This window comes from Panthera pardus, unplaced genomic scaffold (genome assembly GCF_024362965.1).
Source record: "Panthera pardus isolate Hobbes unplaced genomic scaffold, ASM2436296v1 HiC_scaffold_20, whole genome shotgun sequence".
Classification (NCBI taxonomy): Eukaryota; Metazoa; Chordata; class Mammalia; order Carnivora; family Felidae; genus Panthera; species Panthera pardus.
Genome location: NW_026526766.1, coordinates 90,997,280 through 91,018,247, shown reverse-complemented (window position 1 = coordinate 91,018,247; position 20,968 = coordinate 90,997,280). Strand labels below are relative to the sequence as shown.

Below are 20,968 nucleotides of genomic sequence, written 5' to 3'. Positions count from 1 at the left end.
TCTGCGGGACCCTGTCCCCGGGGTAGGGGACCCAGGCGCAGCTTGCTGACCGGCCTGAGTTACAACAAACACCTAAAAAGCTTCCACAGGAGCTCAGCTCGCCGCAGCCCTGACTAGCCCGCCTGCAGGGCCCCCCTCTGCAGATACAATGTATCCAGGACCCTCAGCTTTGGACCTGGAGACTGCGGGTTTGCAGGGCACCTAAGAAGGGACAGGAGGCAGCCTCTGGGCTTTCAGACTCTGAGATACAGGCGTGCCGACTGAGTTCATGGCCCAGCAAAGCCCTGTTTGTGCGCAGTCTTCACAGCACACCGCGGGATGGGGGAGGGAGGGTGTCATTTTCCCAAACCCAAGAGCCACGGCCCCTGCCCTGCTGCGTGAACACCTTCTCAGGGCATTGTGACAAGAAGGGGTCCTGTGTCCTCCAGAAGAAGTGGCTGCCCCAGGGGCCCCAGCCTCCCCACTGGCTGCATCCCGCAGGGCCTGGTCTTGGGCCCCCCTGGGCTCCGCACGGAGCTGCACGGGGTGGGGGGGTGGGCAGGGCTGTCTGAGCGTCCTCAGACCCAGCGGCGTAAAACCACAGAAGCATCGTGTGTCCCAGGTCTGGAGGCCGGAGTCCCAAATCCAGGGGCCGCGCTCTCTGTCTGCCGGGGACGATGCGTCCTGCCCCTTCAGGCCAATGCTCCTGGCTGGGGCTGCCCCCGTCTGGGCCTCTGCCTGACGTGCCCCTCTCCCGCGTGTCTCTGTCTTCACGCGGCCACCGTCAGATCAGCCCGGGGCCCGCCCTTCCCCTGCACGACCGCACCCGCACTGGGTACGTCCACACCGAATGACCTCATTTCCGAATCTGGCCACATTGTGAGCCACGCGGAGGGGGTGCTGAGGACTTTCACGTATCTTTTTGGAGGAGGGACAGAATTCAAATCAGAACGTGCGATTTTGAGGGTCAAAGCCATCGCCGTCATAAAAGGCCTCGCCCCCGGCCTGGGCCACAGGTGGGGGCCCCCAGGGGGAAGTGGCATCCAGACTATGGGTCTGGCCCGTCAGCAGGCCGTGTGGCTTTACCTCCTGGTGGTGGCAGTGCCCGCACGTGTGGGGCCGGCTGCTTCCGCGCGGCTGCGCCCCCGCCCCGGCACCAGGACGCTGCTACTCGTGGGTCAGCTCCCACGGTGCCACTCTGGGGGAGGTCCTGCCCGGGGGCGGCTGTCACGAGACAGCTGGGCACCAGCTCTGGGGGCAGGAGGGTTCCGGAGCCCCATCTCTGCAGGAGCGGCCGGATGATTTTCCCGCAGTGGGTCTGACGGGGCCGCCTGAGCGGGGGGACGGGGTACCCAGGCAGCTGGGGGTTTGAGGGTGACTCCTTCCCCCAGGGTCAGCCCATTGAGCTCGGCCTCCCCCAGCCCATGAGAACAAAGCCCCAGGCCCCTTTTATCTTGGCTGCTGAGGTCCTTCTGGAAGAGGAGCAACCCAAAGCCTGGCCAGCACATCTTCTGCCCCCGTCACCTTCTGGCCCAGTCTTTTCTTCCGTTTATAATGCATTTTAATAGGGTCAGACCAAGATGGATGAACCCCGCCACGGGAGAGGGGCAGCCCCGCCCCCCCCAGCTCTGGCACTCCCGAAGGCCTCCAGGAGGAGGTGTCACACAGAGGGCCAAAGGCGGCTCGCCCGTGCCCTGACCTGGGCTTGTGGGTGCCGGCCGACAGCCTCGACCCGAATTCTAGTCTGCGTCTGCTCCCTCCCCGCCCCCTCCCCCCCCCCCCCCCGCCATCTCCTGGGGTCACCGAGGCCCAGCCCCGGTGTGGGAGGGGCAGAGGCGACCCCCAGGCCAGCACCCACTCTGGCCGCGAGGACAAGAGGTGGCCGCCAGCACTCGTAGGTGAACCTGTGCTCCGTCACTCGCTGATCCCAGGGCTCATTCACGTGTGACCCGTTCATCACCCGTTCCTTCTCACCGCGGCCTGCCGGTTCACTACCCACACGCCGAAGCCGCCGGCCACGCGTCGTGCGTCCCCCCAGCATGGGCTCACTGGCCTCTCCGACGGCCCCGGGATGTGGGTGTCATCTTCCCATTTTGCGGATGAAGAGACTGGGGCACAGCGGCCAGGTCAGGAGGAGCTCTGTCCCGGCAAGGGCCCCTCCCTGACCCCCCGGCCCCTTGGAGCCGCCCCCGTCCCCCATGGGGACACCGAGCCGCAGCCGGCCCATCGGAAAGCTGCACCCTCCTTTGAGCATCAGGAAAGGGGGGTTTGGAACCCGGCACTCCCGCCTCCAGGCCGGCCTGGCCTTTGCTCGGGGACAGGAAGTGCTTTTGGAAATTGAAAGGGCGTAGTCTCCCTCCCGGGGGTCGATTCACAAATCGGCCTTAAAATGTCCATGTGGGGCTTGACATTTCCCCTAACGAGAGGACTGTTGGCTGGCTTCTCTGGCTGGTTCCTCCTTCCGGGGGCAGCTCCCTTCACGGCCGCCAGAGACGGTAATAGCCGCCGTCCTCCAGCGGTGAATGCAAACAGAGGTGCCCGCGTCCACACAGTGGACTATCGCTCAGCCGCAAGGAGGGCGAAGCCCTGACCCGCCGCCATGTGGATTGACTTCAGAAACGTCGTCTCGGCGAAAGAGGCCAGACGCGAGAGGCCACCTACAGCGTAACTCGACGTCCGTGAAGTGTCCAGAGTGGGCAAAGGCACAGACACGAAAAGCAGAAGGGTGGCTGCTAGGGGCTGGGGACGGGGAGGGACTACACGTGGGACGGGGCCTCATTTTTGGGTGACGGAGATGGTCTGAGATTCGTGGCGGTCGTTGCATGACTGTCCATACGCTAAAAGCCGCTGAACTGTAGGTACGCGTTAAAAGGGTGACGTTCTTGGCTCGTGGATTATGCCGCGAGCTAAAAAATACACACACGCAAAAAGCCACGCAGGGTGGCGGCGGTCAGCCAGGGGCCACACCCTCCTATGTGGCCAAAGAGACAGCAGAGCGGGTCCTGTGCCTGGTGCTTTTGGGACTGGGTGCGCGTGTAACCCTGGCTCGCGTCGAGGGAGGCAGATGGGTGTTGGAGGGGGCTGGTGGGATGGGGTCTGTCCACGGTGACCCGCGGCTGCCCTTCTTAGCCCAGCTCCTGCATTTTACAGACGGGGGAGTGCGGCTCAGAGAAGGACGGTGACCCCATGGCCGACCCTCAGTCCCCAGCTCTTTTCCCTGGGTTGATGGGTGCTTCTATCTAATGGGTGCACCCAGAGACCCAGGGTTTGGACGCCAAGCCTGGGTTTCCAACCGTCCCTAGGTCTGCGGTCACGCACTGTGCCGGTCATCCATCGTCACAAGATTAGCTCCCCAAATGCCCGAGACGACAATGACCATTGCTTCTCTCCCACGGTTTCTGGGGGTCCGGAATTTGCGGGCCGCTTAGCCGGGAACGCCGGCTCTCGAGGTGTCGGCTGGGCGGACGTGACTTCATCGGGGGCTCAGAGTCCTCTCCCAAGGGGCGAGCATCCCTGGCAGGTTGGTGCTGGCCGTTGGCGGGAGGCCTCACTTCCTCCCCGCTGGACCTCGCGTGTCCCCGCCCCGCCGCGGCCCACTTCCCCCAGAGCCAGTGGCGGAGAGAGAGGGAGGGGCGGCAGCCAAACGTCCCGCTACCCAGCCCAGAGTCACATGGCGCCATCCCCACTGGGCCCTGTTGGTCACTCGGGGAGGCCCCACCAAAGGGGAGGCACCGGGAGGCAGGGGCACCATCTGGGAGGTCGCCCACCACCAGCGGGAACTCACGAAATCGCCTTGGAAACCCAAATCTTTCTGGAGTCCGCGAGCGCAGCCTCCCCAGCCCTCCCCGATTGATTGCTGTTTCGCGTCCCCACAAGTAAATCGACGATAATGCCCTGCCATGACTCATGCTACACTGAGCCTTGGGACCATCTCTTTGCCTGAGGCGACATTTTTAAAGCTGCCCGACACTGTCTCTTTAGCAGGCAGGGAGGCCGGCATCCCCGAGCATCTATGGCAAGAACGTCCCCGCTCACGTCCAGCGGGGTGCAGGACGGCTCGTGCTCCTCCCTCGGGGAGGGTGACAGGAGGTCGTGCCCCGTGCTGGGATTTCAGGTGATAAAGAGCGTCCACAAATCCGTAGGAAAACGCCGGCCCCTCCCCCAGCCCTCTGCGTCTCTGGGTTTGGGTCACAGCACCCTCCCCCTTGCCCCTTCAAGCCTAGTAGGGCCCTACAAATACTCACCCCTGTGAGCGCTCCTCAAATGACCCTGCTTGGGACTGCCAGCGCAGGGGACCCCAGCGGATGGGCATCCGGGGGGAGGTGTGGGCAAAAGACAGTGACAGACGGCCCCAGGTCTTGTAAATTCCGTCTCCCTGGGTTCTGATCGGGGCTGTGGATGCGAACGTGAACCAGTACTCACGTGCCCTGGTCGTACGAGAAATGCAAATCGAAACCCCAAGATGACACACACACACACACACACAAAATTGTCAGAGTGCGGTGCAAGCGGGTGGCCGGTCCCTTCCTGGCCGCACCGGGCTGGACAGGCTGGACCAACGGCCATGTGGCGGCAGGTGGCCATGAGCAACCTCTGACCCAGGGTTCCACCGCCAGGGCGCGATAACCCAAGACGCACATTCGGAGGTCCTTAGTTCCGGGAGTAGTTGATTACATCTGCCCGCTGGACCCCACTGGAACCGTTATAAATAGTAGTTGGGGTATTTAATGAGACAGGGAAATACGCAGGATGTAATTTTTCTAGAAAAAATAGGGTGCAGGACACCCCGGGGGGCTCAGCCGGTTAAGCACCCGACTCTTGATTCCGGCTCAGGTCATGATCTCGCGGTTCTTGGGTTCGAGCCCCGCGTTGGGCTCTGTGCTGACAGCTCTCTCTCTCTCTCTCTCTCTCTCTCTCTCAAAATAAATAAACTTAAGGGAAAAAAAAGGAAAAATAGTGTAAAAATGGTAAATATAGCATGAGCTCTAGATTAAACAATAAAGATAATGTATAAAATATATAATGTAATGTAATAATACAATATAATATAATACAATATAATATAATAAATACATTCGCAGAAAAAAAGACTAGTGGAAAAGCCAAAGTACTTACGATGAGATTGTTGGTATTTTTATTTTGCCTCTTATCCTTTACTTTTGTATGCTTTCTAGACTTTTTCAATGAATGACTCTTTTTTGTTGTGGTTTATTTATTTTTTATTTTTTTAAAGTGTATTTATTCTGAGAGACAGGGAGAGAGAGCGCGAGAACGCTTGAGCAGAGGGAGCGGCAGAGAGAGGGAGAGAGAGAGAATCCCAAGCGGGCTCCACGCTGTCAGTGCAGAACCCGACACGGGGCTCGAGCCCACGACCGCGAGATCGTGACCTGAGCTGAAATCAAGAGTCAGACGCTTAACTGGCTGAGCCCCCCAGGCCGCCCCCACTTTTTGTTGTCTCAAAAGGAAACAACTTCCAAACTCGTGCCCCCTGGGACCACATGCGGAGAGAGGGCACATCTCGGGCAGATGGCATAATGTCATCACAGGGACGTCTGACCAAATACACACACGTGCCCTGCACTCTACAGTTTGCAGATGCCTTTCCCTCGCGTCCTCGCCGGCTCTGGCCCGCCTCACTGTGTCAGCTCGGGGGGAACGCTCTACGCTGACCTTCTGTCCCCTGAGACTCAGCCAGAACACCGGTCACCCGCAGGGGCTGCTTGTCGGGCCCTGGACCTAACTCTGCAGTCGGGATTTTGGATTGATCTTCTTCAAGAGGCCTGCAAAGTGTGTATGCCTCGTGCCCCACGAAGCCCGGACCTGCCCCGACGTGGATGTGTGTCCGAGCCCCTGAGGAGGACTCCTGGCGGAGAGAGGGCGGCGGCAGGTCTGGGCACGACCCCCGAGGCCCACGGCTCACCCCCTGCCCCTCTCCCTGCAGCGGGACCCCGAGGAGCCCGGCCCGTTCCTCAGCCTCGCTGGCCCTCCTGGTCTCCGGGGCTCCGTTCGTGCACTTCCTCAGCGGAAAACAAGCTTCCACAGAGGCGTCCCTCCCTCGGGAAGTCCCTCCAGTCTTGGAGCCCGCACCCCGGACCACAGCTCCCCTGCGCCAGCCTCCTGCTCACCGGCCACCGCTGTAATTACCAACCCGGAAACCCCGCAGACGGGGCGTCTCTGCCCTGGTCCCGGCCGTCGTGTCCCCCTGTGCCCACCACATGCAAGTTCAACGCTTTTTTCTAAAGAGACACCAGAGTCAAGGAACGAGTTACACCGGACCCTTGCCGATCCACGTCGCCCAAACAGGCCCCCCGCGTAGGCATCTGAAGCCACAGGAGACCGAGGGGACAGCGTGCCTCCCGCCAGGGGCACCTCACGCCCGATCCTTCTTGCCCTCCTCGGCGCGCTTTGTGGCCCAAGCAGGGTGTGGACTGTGCAGGAAGGCCCCAGCCTGGCTCTGATTTCCTTCCCGGGAGCGGAGGGGCGCCTTCCCTGCTCTCCCACTGCCCCCACCGCCGCCCATGTGGGGCATCCAGCTGGAGCTCATCCAGAGGCTGGGGGCCACCCCGGGCGTGGCAGACGGGGCTAACTGTTCCCCACTGATCCTGGCACCCCACCCCAGCCGAGCCCCACGGCCAGACGGGCCTGCTGCTTTCCTTTTGACTCGCCATCGTCGATAATGCCCTATTAAAAGTTGAAAATACATTTTCCTCCTGCCGATCTTTTTCCTTTTCATTTAGCAAACATTGATTTTCCCCCTCCTGCAGACAGAATAGAAATGAAATCACACACGTCTCTTTGGGGTGATTTAGTTGTCAGGGCTGGAGGCAGCGGGCAGATGCGAGGCTCGTCTTGTCACCTCGTCCACGGTGGCTTGGCGGCCTGGGATAGTCATTCAGCCCTTCTCCTCCATTGGGAGCCCCACCGCCCCTGTCCTGGGAGAGCAGGAGGCCCTACCTGCCATCCAGGGGAGCCTCCGGGAGGCTCAGAGGTCAGCTCCCGTGAAGAGCCAAGTTCAAGGTTGTGTCAACACCGAGCACCGTGAAGTGGCAATTATCCAGTTAACTCGATTCGCGTAGACAGAACCGCCAGCACCTGCTCTGCATCCCCCCCCTTCCGCCGGGCTCCCCATCTCGGACAGCTGCGGCAGAACAACGACGAATGTTGGAGACCGGAAACCGGGCCTCCAGCCACACCCCGGCCGTCCCTCTCTGTGCCCCGACCTCCTCGACTCTACTTGGCGGGTGATAAAGCCTCCCTGGCGAGTTTGTGGTGAGGATTTGCGGGCCGCCCATGGTGAGAGTTCTGGGGAGACCACGGGAGCAGGTGCTTAAAGGGAAGGTGGGTGGGCACCTTAAAGGGAAGGTGGGCAGGGCGTGGGGTAGAAACACTTGCACCCGGGGCCCGATGCTTCCATCAGGGTCACACGGGGCAAACTACTCCATGCCTGGGTTTCTTCACGTGTTCCACAGGGATTCGAACAGCCTTGGTCTCAGAGACGCACAGCACAGGGCGATGGTGGTGACAACGGTGATGTTGACGGACAGGATAAACCACCTTTCTCGTGGGTTCTCTGTACGGCCAAGCAAAAGAACAGCCTTGCCAAAGAGCCCCTCCAAAGCGATCCCTCCCTTACCGAGAGGCGGAGTCTAATACCTCTCCCCTTGAATTTGGGCTGGCTCCACAGCTTGCTTGACCCGTAGGACATGGCAGAAGTGATGCCATGTGACCTCGAAGTCTAGGTCAGATGATGCCTCGGAGCCTCCCTGACCCACAGGCCTCTTAGAACGTTCTGAGCAGCCTAAGTTGTGACGCAAGGTATCGAACTATCCCCAGACACCGCACCGGAGAGGCCCCGTGTAGGCAATCTGGGTGATAGTCCCAGCTCAGTCCAGTCTTTTGGTCAAGCTACCGAAGAACCACACTTGTGAGTAAAGCCATCTTGGACTCTCCAGACCAGCCTGACCGCCAGCTGGATGCCACCAAGTGAACCCAGCCAATGCCACGTGGAGCAGAAGGGCTGCTGAGTGGGACCCCTGCCGGGATTCCTGACCTCTACGTTGTGAAAGATCGTAAGCCTCTTATATCTGGTGTTGGCCGGCGACAGCCGACTGGAGCAAAGGGTCTGGGTGGTCTGGTCTCAGCCACATCCCAGACGAGCATGTGTCTACAGGTGTCGCTTGGCCTACCGTCACACACCTACGTCCCCTACCTGTGGCTTGTGCCGATACGGATCCACTTTCTACAAAGAGCAGTTCAGCCCTCTGACTTCTCAGCCTGGGGGAAGGCACGGTGCTTTGAAGCTGGTGGTCACAGGAAGGCCACGTATGGGCCGGAAAGAGCCCAGCACAGTACGAGCCAAGAACTACCCCCAGGCCCCAGCGGGGCACCACCAGGGCCCCCAAGCACGTCCACTCCTCGCAGGGCAGCCCCAGAGGACAGGATACGCCGAAGGGTGCCACCTCGACAGCCCCCGGCGGTCCCCAAGCCGACCACAGCCTGGTACTCTCTCCCGCCAGGCCCTGCTAAAGAGGGAGCCACTGAGGAGTCCCGAGTTTGCTGCCTGAGAGGAAAAGGGGAGTAGGTTGTGTGGAGGGAGTGGGAGTGTGTGCTGGGCCAGAGCAGGAGGTGCCAGTGCCCCAGAGCACAGACGGTGGTGCCTCGGAACTGGCCTGGGGAAGACAGCTTCCTTTCCCGCCCTAGATGAGATTTTCAGGGGCCAGACCGAAGTCCCGATGCTGGGCAGGATCTGAGCTGGGTCTGCCTGACCCCCAGCCCATGCCCCCTGTGCCTTCACGGGGCCACCCCATAAGGAGTCCCAAGGGTTTTTACTTTAAGGGCGAGGGGTTGCCTTTCTGAGCCTCAGGGCCCCAGGGTTTGGCCGCAGCCGGGATCTAACCATATGCCACCCCGTAGGTGAAGTTCAGGGTCCTCCGGTCAGGCAGGTCCAGCACACAGAGGTAACGGTATTTTATTTTGGGGGCTTGGGAAGAAAATGCAGCCAAGTGCTGGGCGACCTGCATGGGTGGGGGGGGGGGGTTGTGCAGGGGCAGCAGAGCCCGTGGCTTGCTATTTGGGGACAAGGGTCATCTTTTTAACACGTACAAAAGCCACTCGTACCCCTGCTTTTTCCTGACTTCAGGAAAGGGGGTGATGTTGGTTATAAGTTGCTCTTTTCCTTCTGTATTTAATTTTTTTTTAATTTTGTGACGGTTTTTACTTATTTTTGAGAGAGAGAGAGAGAGTGTGTGAGCGGGGAAGGGGCAGAGAGGGAGACAGAGGATCCAAAGCAGGCTCTGCACTGACAACACAGACGTGGGGCTTGAACTCCCGAACCGCGAGATCATGACCTGAGCCAAAGTTGGACACTCTACCGACTGAGTCACCCAGGCGCCCCTGTATTTTTTTTTTTACAGTAAACTCTATGCCCAGTGTGGGGCTTGAACTCATGACCCTGAGATCAAGAGCCACACGCACCGCCGACTGAGCCAGTTGGGTGCCCCCTACGTCACTCATTTTCTACAGATTCTCTTTTTCAGTTTGTGGAACTTCTCTGACTTCCAACCCAATCTTCTGAGAGTTTCTGTCATGATCGGGTGATGAATTTTATCAACGCTTTTCTGAATCTTTTGAAATAATCGTATATTTACAGGAGCTTTCTCCTTTAGTCTGTTAATAGGGTGAATTTTGTTGGTTGTCTTTCCAATGTTAAACCAACGTTGTGTCCCTGAGATACATCTCAGTTGATCATGAGGTATCCCTTTTATATATTGCTGGATTTAATTTGTTAAAAATTCAATACAGATTCTTATAAAATCTTTGAAAAAACATGAAAAAATTTTGTTTAATGTTTTATTTTATCTTTGAGAGAGAGACACACACAGAGCGCAAGCAGGGGAGGGGCAGAGAGAGAGAGAGGGAGACACAGAATCCGATTCAGGCTCCAGGCTCTGAGCTGTCCGCACAGAGCCCAATGCAGGGCTTGAACTCAAGAACCGTGAGATCATGACCTGAGCCGAAGTCGGACGCTTAATCAGCTGAACCACCCAGGCGTCCCAAGTTCAAGCTCTGTAATAAGCTATAGGGCTGATCAGATCTTCTATTCCTTCTTGTGTCAATCTTGTAAGGTCTCTCTTCCAATAAATGTGTTCGTTTCATCTGCATTGTCGTATTTCTTGGCAAAAAGTTATCTATAGCATTTTCTTACTGATATTTGTAGGATCTGTGCTGATAACCTCTCCTTATTCCTGATACTGGCGATTTTCGTGCTCTTTTTTCTTCCTGATCATAGTAGCCAGGGCTCTGTCCATTTTGTTAATCTTGAAGTCTCAGTTTTTGTCTTTGTTCATTATCTCTGTGGTCTGTTTCTGTTTCATTGACTTCTCTTTATTTCATTCCTTTTATTTAATTTTTTTTAATGTTTATCTATTTTTGAGAGAGAGAGAGAGAGAAAGAGAGAGATAGAGAGAATGTGAGGCAGAGAGAAAGGGAGACACAGAATCCAAAGCAGCCTCCAGGCTCTGAGCTGTCAGCGCAGAGTCCGACGTGGGGCTCGAACCCACCAACCGCGAGATCATGACCCGAGCCGAAGTCGGACGCTTAACCGACTGAGCCCCCCAGGCGCCCCTTTTACTTACTTTGGATTTAGTTTGCTCTTTTTTTTTTTTCAAACTCATCTTAAGGTGAAACCTTTGGTCTTTGATTTTAGATCTTTCTTCTTTTCTAATATAAGCATTAAAAGCTATAAGTTTCCCTGTCAGTACTGCTTTAGCTGCACCTATAAATTTTGATACATGGGGTGATTTTCAGATTGCAAATGTATTGCCTGTATTTGGAGAGGACAGGCTGTACCCGTGATCCTAGTTCCAGGCACAAGGCAAGAAGTCGCCCAGTGATGCTGTGAGTTCCTTGGGCCACTGTGGAGAGGGCGGGGTCACCTGCTAGATGGTTCCGCCCACCCCACCCATTTCAGACTCACCACCCTCCTCCTCAGAAGCTGTGTTGCCATCTGTGCTCTGGCCACTGTCACTGCCGGCCTTGGAACTCCTCTTGCGTCATTGCTCCAGGCCCCTGGTCACAGCGCCTTGTACCTGAGTCCATTCCTCTCTCTGGGCCTGTCTCCTCATTGGTCAAGGCAATGTCTTGGCCCTCCTGGTTGATGGCAGGCCCTCCCTGCCATTAGTCTGTCCTTCTTTCAATTGAGTCTGTCTTGCCTCCTCACCTAGGCTGTGGGTCACTCAGCCTGATTGATCATCACGAAAACCCTCCCTTCTCCTCGCAGCCAGCCTTGCAGAGGCCCTACTCCCCATTTCACCGATGAGGAGCGGAGGCTCAGACGTGCTGGGGGTCTGGTCCCGGCCCCCCGTCACAGGGCTCATCCCTGGGGGAGCAGGAAGTCCGACACAAACCCGCCACGTCCCCCATGCACTGGGCGCGCTCTTGGTGACCAGTTGGCTTGTGGCGGATGCGGAAGCTGCACGTTCCTGCTGGGCACGCCGGCCGGGGGCTGGTCCCAGGCCCCCCCCACCGTCAGAGGGGGCGCCTCCTCCAGAAAGGACCCTAGTGAAGGCGGGGAGCCAGCCGCCGGGCTGGAGGAGCTCAGCGTGGACGCACAGCTCCCGGGAGAAGAGCCTCCCCCACGGATGAGTTTGCGGGGGTGACCGGGGGTCCCGTTTCTTCTCCCAACAGTCAAGTGTTATTTTTGTTTGAAGCAAGACCTATAGAGTGCTTGCTCTGCACGTGCACCGTGCCACGATCGTTGGACCTATGACTGGAGGGGTTGCCACACCCCCTTTGTGGGTGAGAGGAAACCGAGTCTCAGAGACAGGACACACAGCCGGGTCGGCCGGGCCCCTCAGGCCAAGCCATAGATCCCTGCAGCCTGCCCTGCAGAGCCCCGGAGAATGTGGGTAACGGAGGCACAGAGGTCTTGCCCCGTGGGTCCCATGTGGGAGGGAAAAAGCCAAAGGGGACCTTTAGGGTGTCACTCTGGGCCAGAGGAGGCCAGCCACAGCCTCGCCGAGGAGACCAGCGCGGATGCCAGCCCAGGGAAAGACCCCGGGACACCCGTGGGGGCAGCTCCGGTCCCTTCAGGCAGCTGTCGTCGTAGGACCCAGGAAACCCAGTCCCCGGCACAGGGGCCACTTTAACGAGACGTGACACTCAGAGTCACATCCTTGGAGCGTCACTCATCTAGTCACGGCGGTGACACTGAGCAGGTATCACCATGCCCTGCATCTCTGAGCTCACAGCTGCCTTCCAGAAGGGTCCGAGGCCCTCGCTGTCAGGGGGAGGAAACAGGGTCAAGGCGGCCAAGGTGCCAGCCCCCGGCACGTGAGGCGTGGCGGAACAGGGGTTCAACCACGGGCTGCGTGGAAGGCCCTGCTCTGTCTGCACCCCGCTCCGTGGGCCCCCCAACAGCAGGGCCGAGGGCTGCCCGACCCACGGGAGACCTGCCGTCTGTCCTGGCACCCGTGACCCCTTCGGGTCACAGGGGCCTGAAGTCCGGCTCAACGACCAGCGTGGCTGTAGATGCAGAGGTAGCAGGAGGCGCTCAGGGCCGGTGGCCTGGGCGGAGGGGGGAGAGGTAGCGTTAATTCCTCTTGGGAGGGCCGAGGGGGGTTCATGGCCAGAGTGACAGGGCTGAGAAATCCTGTTAGCCCTTTGCTTGGCTCCTTCTTGGGTGAGGTGGCTCCCAGACAAAGCCGCTCCTGGGGCAGCAGCCTGATAAAGAGCTCAAGCATTCGTGGGGGGGCGGGGGGGGGGGCAGGCGGCATGGGCCCCAGGAGGCACTAATCCTCTGCAGCTCGCTGGAGGGGGCGGGGGGGGGGGGGTCAGAGGGAGGGGCCCAGCCTCTGCTGGAAGCTTCTGGCCTTGGACAAGCCCCTCCTTTCTCCTGGGCCTCCGAGTTCCACTTCCGGTGGTCTGGGAGCATCTTGCTCGCTAGTTCTCTGGAAGGCAGTCTGGGCAAGGCTCTCTCGGGGCTCAGGACAGTGTGGGCCCAGCCCCCGCGCCGCCCTGGGGTGGGGCTGGGGGTGGGGGCGTGCACCCAACCTCCTGCAGCGGCCAGCCCGGCCCGGCTCTGCCCTCGGGGCACCAGGCTCCCGACAGGGCCCTAGCACAGCTCCGGTGTAAGGCAAGCCGCCTGGCATCTCGAAGCCTGGCTCCTCCTGGCAAAGTGGGGCCAACGATGGCACCCCCCTGAGGGCGGGTCCCCAGTCCGCCCACCCACGTCCCCTGGCCAGACCTGGCCCACCTTGAGGCCCTCGGAGCCCTGTGCCCCAACACCTGGCCAGAGGGCCCTAAGAACGCCCTCTGGGTGTCTCTGACCCTCATTTCTTTCTTCTTGGTCTTGTGTCCTGCCCCCTCTCCGGGGGGCCACAGGGTGGCATGGTGGGACCTGGCCCATGGGGTGTCACACAGCATGTCACCTGGAGGTGGAGGGAAGAGGGGCCTGGGCTGTGTTCTCCCTCTTCGTTGCCCCCCATCCCCCGGTGGCATCTGCGTGGTGCTGGGGTCCCGGGCTCCATCCTGCAGCTCGGAACCTTTCGGACGAGCTCCACCGTTGGCTGTGTTGGCAACAGACAGCTGGGAACAAAGGCCAAGTGGCTTCTGTGTCAGCTTTGAAAACCACTGAAATGATCTCACTTATCTGCCGTGGTCCAAATATTTTGGCCATTTAGATACAACCTTCCATGCTTGTGAAATTAAGTGTATTGTTAATTCCGCCTGGCCCAGTAACAGGTGGGCGGATCGGACAAACCCCCTCACGGCCGATCGAGGGGAGGGAGAGCATATTCCTATCTGTACAAAGTAGTCATGGATGTTTCCAGAACGACTCGGGTGGCTCAGAGCCTGTCCCCGGAGGGAGGCTGGATGGTGGGCACAAGGAGTCCCCCGTGACAAGGAGGGGGGTGCAGAGAGGAGAGGAGAGGGCTCCAGGGAGACGACCACTGCTCCCAGAACCCGTGAGGCTGCCACATGGGCGCCACGGGGGTGGGGGCCGGCTGGGGGTTCTGAGAGGGGAGACGGGACCTGAGCTGGGGTTTCAGACGCATTGCAGACAGACTTTTGTTAACCCTACTTTTTTCTGATTATAAAGAAATAAAGGCTCATTACAGAAAACGAGGAAAAGTATGGAGGAAGATCTGGACGCCGCCCTCCCCCCGCCCCCCGGCTCTGTGGCTGGAACTCACCCCCGCGAATAAGCGGTGGTCGGGGGTGGGGGGTTCTCGCCAGACTCTTGGGCGAGCGTTCTTAACTGGAATCCTTCTGTATGTAACTTTAAGCCGCTGTGTTTTCACTTGGCAAGACACTGTTTTTGCACAACTGTGTATTTAACTGGCCAATCGTTATTTAACCGGCTAACCCGGTGGCTGTCCAGGCAGCGTGCCGCCTCCCGGCTGCCGGCCGGCCTCCCCCAGCACCTTTGCCCCCAGGCTGTCCTCCGAGATTATTTCCCTAGGACCCTTCACGGCATGGGGGGCACCGGGCTCGGACTCGGGCGTGGTTCCTGCTCTGCTCCAGGCACCCCTCCCTGCCCCGAGGGGCATCGTGATGACCAGGGCATCCCCGGGAGAGAGCTCTGGAACCCCACACCGGTGGGGCGTGGGAGGCAGGCTTATTTAACGGAGGAAGTCGAGGGCGGGGGAGCTGAGTGACGGAGCGCCTCACTGGGTCTGAACCCCAGGAAGCGACACCAGTCAGACCAAGAGGGTGATGGCATGCCCTCCGGCGAATGTTTCTCTGATCGGTTTGCTGAGAGGGCCGGCAGCTGGGCTGTGGTGTGCCAGCCAGGTCCTTGGCACCAGTGGTCACGGGTGTTGTGTGGGGACAGCGGCTCCCCCAGGGGCTCTCGGCCACGCTCTCTGCCCACGGCGGATGCAGTGTGCCGTTGGCCAGGCAGGAGCTCGGCTCTCTGCTGCTGACCCTGTGCCCTCCAGCCAGCTCGGACAGGCTCCCGGGGCCCACTGGGAGGCCCTTCTGTCCCCTCCTGCCTGCCCAGGAATTGTGTTCCTCAAGAGCCGAGACCCAGAAGCCCGCCCAGCACGACGCAGCTGGTGGGGAAAAGCCCTTAACCAGCTCGGCTCCCGAGGGCCCGAGCCACCCGCCATCACCCCGTCTGTGGACAAACGTCACTAGAAGGGACCTGGGATACCAGGGACCGACATATAAACACCAGCACAATCTGGAAATTTCTGCCACGGGGCCTCCATCGGGCAATGCTGGGGCCTGGCCTCGGGCAAGTTGCCTTTCCAGACAACTGCTGGGCTCTGGGCTGAGCGGTGCCCTGACCCAATGTGCGTGGGGAGCTGCACCCCAGCCGGGCCTGATGATCCTATTAGCCAGGCCGTTTATTCAGCGCCAGCTTGGGGCAGGCCTGGGCTGGCGGCTTTGCAGACATTATCTCATTTGATCCACACTTGAACCCCGCAGGGTCAGTCCCATCACTCCCCGCCCCCCCCCCCCCCCCCCCCCCCGTCGGTTGGGGTTCCCTCCTGATTCGGGCGTCTGTGACTCCGCGGTGACTGGACGGCCCCTCTGGAGTAGACGGGATAATGGGCAGGTTCGGGGGAGCCCCCAGCTGGCCCCAACCAGGGCGCGGCCCCTCCCCTGTCTTACACCGGCCCTTCCAGACCAGGATCACCGAGGAAACGGAACCAAGCAAAATGTTATACTCCGACCTTTCTGCGGGTTTCCCTCTGTTCCACCTGCCGTATTCGTTTCTCCAATCTTGTGTCCACCTCGATGCTGGAGTGGGGAGGGAGGGGTAGGAGGGTGTCTTGTCCAAAGGCGCACTGGTGCGTGTGTGTTTCCTAGGTCACTCGTCCGTAGAAATAGTTTATGACCCTGAAGAAAATCTTTTTAAGGGGGGAAAAAAAGTCAAATGTCATTAAGCCCGTCTGACGCGCACTGAGCCCGGGGAAGCCGTCCGGGCCGGGCATGGGACCAGTCACCTCCTGGTCTCCATTCCCCCCTACCACTTCTGAATTTCCACTGCCCCTAGGCCGGTGGAGGCCCTGATGCTCACGTCCCAGGGAAGAGGGCGAGGACCGGGGCCGGGGCCACAAATGCCCACTGCACGCGGGGCTCTGGCAGGGTCTGTGGGTGAAGCAGAGGGAGCCCGAAGTGCGAGTGTCTCCTGCTTGAGGGAGACCCCGGGGGGTTCAACACGCGGACAGCAGGAGCTCCTGTCTGGGAGCCCCACACGTGACCAGCGCTGCTTACACAGCAGGCGGCTGAGAGCATCAGTTGGGGGTCCCTAGCAAGAACCAGGTCTCCCTAAAAGGGGTAAAATGAAGGTCTGTGCCTGCAGGCTGGGAAACACGTGCTCTGTGTCCTTTGGCTCATCAGCGACGCTCTGGCCTGGTTGTTACCTTTCCCATCCGTCCGTCTGTCCTCTCCCAGGGCGCAGACCCCAGGCACTGTGTGCAGTGGGCCCCGGCCCCTCCTCCCTGGTGACCTCATTTCCAGGACTGCCCCGCCCCTCCTGCCGGTGTCTCAGCCCAGAGGCTGCTCCTTTAGGGAGCTGGGACCCTCATTAGTGGGACAAACAAAGGCCCATTGTCACCAGGAGCCGGTAATTCATCAGCCTGGGGTCCGGGCTCCCTGATAGGGCTGGGGGCCAGGCGGGTGGGGTGAGGTAGGGTGGTGGTGGAGGGGGTTAACCCTCCCCGAGGTTTTCTCGGTGACAATGCCCATGGGCACTTCCCAAAGCAAACCCTAAAAGGCTTCCTGTGAGGTATTCAAGGGGCCTTGACATCCCCATGCTGAAGGGTCGCTGCACTGAGAGGTAAACCGAAGTCCTGGGAGAGAAATACTTCTCTAAGTCTAGGAGCACCTAGGTGGACAATAAACGAGGATCTTGAGGCCCACCCCCAGGGCTTGGAGGGGGAGCCATTGCGTGGCCACCGGCAGGGCCCAGGCCCCTTTAAAACGGTGTCCTCCCCGCACCCCCTTGGTGACCATGGGGGGACTTTCCGTGGGAGGAATGGAAAGCTGCCGATCCTGCGTCCCTGGCCTTGGGAATATCAAGGAAACAGGCCACACGGAGGCACACGGGGTGCAGGTTGCCGTGGGGCACAGAAAAGCCCCAGCCAGGCTTGGGGGGTTGTGCGTGCTGGGGGAGGGTGGTCTGCAAACTGCCGAGAGGGGCCCGTCGGAGCTGGGCCTTGGAGTGTGCTGTGGGGTGGCCAGCTGGGGACCGTGGTCCAGAGCAGCAGTCCTGCCCTGCTGCCGGCCTGGGGGGTGGGGTGCGGCTCGTGGGAAGGGCTGAGGTTCTCTTAGGAGTTTGGACTTTATCCCGAAGGCAGTGGGGAGCTTGGAAGGGTTTTTAAGCAGGGGAGTGACTGACTCACAGGGCGGCGGGGAGGGGGCTGATGCTCTCTTCTGCTGGGTGGAGGCTGGGGACAGGCTGACCTGTGGGGGTCTCCGGCCAGAGAGGGTGGGGCCTGGGCCTTCGGTGGCCTCCCCTGTGGGGACCCTGCGCTGCAGCCCGGAGCTGGGGCTGGCCCTCCCGTGACACCACCGCCCCCGGCCGAGCCCCCGGGTGCTGGCAGTCTGGGGGGCGGGGAGCGTCGTCTCAAGTGCAGGTTCTTTCGATGCGAGCCCCAAGGAGCATTGGGGCCAACTCCTCGGTTACTTTCCCCATCCTTCAGTGCAAAACGACTCCTTTTTATGGCCGCTATCAATAACCGCTCCCAGCTCCCTGTTGCCCCAGTGGCCACATATATAATATTTAAACCACATTGGTGGATGACAGAGACGTACGGATATTTTTAATCCCAACAGGCTATTACGGTTCATATCATGTCTGTCAAATAAATATTATGAATCATTTCCCGTTATCTTTATGGGGGCAAGTTGACTCCATCAGTGAGATTGGGCTCGGTGGCTTTTCCCTGCATACTTACCCACCTCTTATGTATATGCATGTGTATAGAGGGAGATTCATGAGGCAATCGTCGATAACAAATGCCCCCGATAAAACACATCGCCTTCTTGCCGGACGGGCGGCGTCTGGAGAGGGCACGGAGGGGAGGGGCCGGGAGGGGCGCGCCCTCTCCGGTCAGGCGAGGTTGGGGCCGACGCCAGGGCTGGGACGCTGTGGCCGATCCCCGCGGCTCCTGGGACGGATCCCGCCGTGCACAGGTTCTCCCCGTGTGCCGGGAAGGTTCTGTGGCTGGTGGCTCCTCTCTTCCGTTTTATGGGAGGCCGTGGACCCGAGAGAGAGCCACGTGAGGGCTGGTGGCCGCCCCTTCCGGTACCCACCCCAGCACCCAGCCTTCCAGTGTTGCTGCCTGGCCCTCCTCTCTGGACTCTGCCCGCCCCGTGCTGCCCAGCTGACCCCCCCACACTGTGAGGAGCTGGGCGCTGGAACAGTTAGCTCCAGGCAGGGGTCCGGAGCCGGTGGTTGTCCCGAGGCTTCCCCGGTAAGCAGCTGACGCCCCTGGTGCTGAAGCCCCCGCACGGCCTGGAGCCAGGCTCCCTTCAGCCTCAGTGTCCCCATCTGTGAAACGGGGAGATGCAGGGCCGGGTGTCTGGGGGAGACAGGGCCCGGCAGGGTGCCGAGGCCTGGCACCGAGAGGCACCTAGGAAGCACCGGTGTCCTCTCCTGACTCAGACCTCACGGAATCACAGGCCCTCTCCAGCCTGCGGCTGCTCCCCCCCCCACCCCTCCCAGGCAGCTGGGACGGCTTCCAGGCAGCCTCGGAATCCAGATGGAGCGTCTCTTTGGAGGGCCCTGGAAGGAACCCACCAGTCCTCCCAAATCCTGGCCCTTCTCCCCAAACCAGCCCCTCCCCCCTCAGGCCTGGCTCACTTGAATGGCTTTGCCCAAACCACCCTCGGCTCCCTGGAGGTTTGGAACTGGGCTTCCGCCCCCCGTGAGGGAGCAACCCTCAGGGCACCTGATTCACACAGCACCCATCCTCTCTTTCTGGGGTTCGGTCTGCCAGGCCTGGGTGCGCGAGGCCAGCTGTCCTTTGGGGCCAGGAGCTGTGGACAGGTGTGGTGTGGGAACTGCAGGGCTGCTGGCTTTCCACAGAGGGCCAAACCCGGCCACAGAAGGCACCCTCCCGTCCCCCTCTCTGTCCTCTCCTTTCCCCCCTCCTCTCCCCCTTCCGCTCCCCTCCCCTCCCCTTATCTCTGTCCTCTCCTTTCCCCCCTCCTCTCCCCCTTCCGCTCCCCTACCCCCTCCCCTTATCTCTGTCCTCTGCCTTTCCCCCTCCTCTCCCCTCACTTCCCCTCTCCTCCCCTCCCCTTATCTCTGTCCTCTGCCTTTCCCCCTCCTCTCCCCCTCCCTCCCCTCCCCAGGTCCCCCTCCTCTCTCCTCCCCTCCCCTCCCCTCCCCTCCCCCCCCTCCCATCTTCTCCCATCCTTGCTCCTTCCCTCCGCTAAGCACAACACTGGAGGCCGAGGACACAGGCAACTTTTCGTGTCCTCCAGACTGAGGGGGTGACAGGGGGAGACTGAGGGGAGCTCCATCAGGCCTCCCTGTGTGATCTGGGGCGAGCCCTTGCCTCTCTGGGCTTCACCACCTCTCAACTTGAGTCACCTCTCAGCACAGAGAGCGTCACCCCCCAGAAAGAGCCGCGGAGTCAGTGAGAGAGGGCACTCTGGGGCTGGGTGTTTGGGGACAGAGGCAGGCCACCCACCCATGAGGACGAGCCTAAGCCCCTGTGAGGTCCTGCTGGTCACCAGCTCAGGATCACGTGGACCCTGTTTACGGGAAGGAGCCAGAAGTGGCCGAGGTGCCCCTTGGTGTCCCCTGAACTGCTGGGAGCTGTCCACCCAGACGCTAGCCTCAGGGGCCCCTGCCCGGCAGACGTGGGCCTTTAAAAAATATTATTCACCAAGTGATTCCGGAGACTGTTTACCAGACTCTGCCGAGACAGGCACATGAAATAGACCAAAATACCTTAAAAAAGCATCCTTCAGGGATCGTTTAAAAGAAAAAAAAAAAGCCCCCAAACAAAAAACAAAACCCTCTTAGATCTCAGGTTGTAAATAGATGGGATATTACTATAAAAACATTTTTTGGCTGCGGACTACATGGCAGGAAGGCTGGGGGGCGTTTTTTTTCCATGGTTAGTTTGGACCCGGCTACACCAAATGGGGCAGCCGCCGTCCCGGGCGGTGGCCTGTGGGAGCACCTCCACAAAGAGCCCCGGTTTCAGGGGGAGCAAAACCTAGAAATAGAAAGGGCACAGGCATTTTCCACCAAGGAGCCGGATTTGCTGCGGCCCCGTGGCTGCTGGCGGTGGCTCCAGGGCACCCCGCGCCCTGTACCCCTTCACCAGAAGGCAAGGCTGAGGGCACCTGTGGTCGGTCGGCATCTGTGGGCCCTGGGGCGGGAGTACAAGCGGGTCTGAGGCCCGGGGACCCCCGCACTCGCTCCCCCTGTCCACATGCTCGCAGGCTGGGGCTGGACGACCCCCTCCTTGGATCTGTCTTAGGAACAGAGGGGCCCTCACCCCCCCGGCCTCCTGGCCTCTGTGCCTTCCCTGGGGCGGGGAGCCCACATGGAAATTCGCCTGCGTGTGGCTCCCTGGCTCCAGGGAGTTTTCCGTGGCAGGGGCGGGGCTGGGGGAGGGGCGGGGGAGCCAGGCTGCCCACTGTCAGAGGTGACTTCAGATGCCCGAGCCCAGCCTCCCAGGCCTCCAGGACCGGCTTTCCCACAGCGCCCAGCGAGTTGCGACCTGCCGACCTGCCGGCCGAGCGGGCTGCTTGCCGTTCCTTCCGGGAGCTCAGTACCGCCCCTCCCGGCCAGGCCAGCGCTCACAACGGGTCCGGTCCGGCCGCCTGGAGTGTCCTCACCCCTGCCTCTACCCCGGTGAAAACTTCCCTCCTTCAAAACCCAGCTGGAGGACCAGCCGGACCCGGAAGCGCCCGGGCCCCCGGCTGCACGTGGCCTGGCCCTCCGGTCACTGTCCGCAGCCTCTTCCTGCGTGCCCATTACTCTGCACCTAAAAGAGAGTTCCCTGCGGACACG

At 60.4% G+C, this 20,968-nt stretch overlaps 1 long non-coding RNA gene across 1 annotated transcript; it reads right to left on the bottom strand.

Annotated features, from left to right (window-relative positions):
• Positions 1-9,810: 9,810 nt before the first annotated feature.
• Positions 9,811-15,862, bottom strand: LOC109258252 (uncharacterized). The gene is made up of 2 exons (XR_002076261.2): positions 15,660-15,862; positions 9,811-10,373 (listed from the first exon to the last, which is right to left on the bottom strand). It is a non-coding gene; the product is annotated as an uncharacterized LOC109258252 (long non-coding RNA).
• Positions 15,863-20,968: the final 5,106 nt, after the last annotated feature.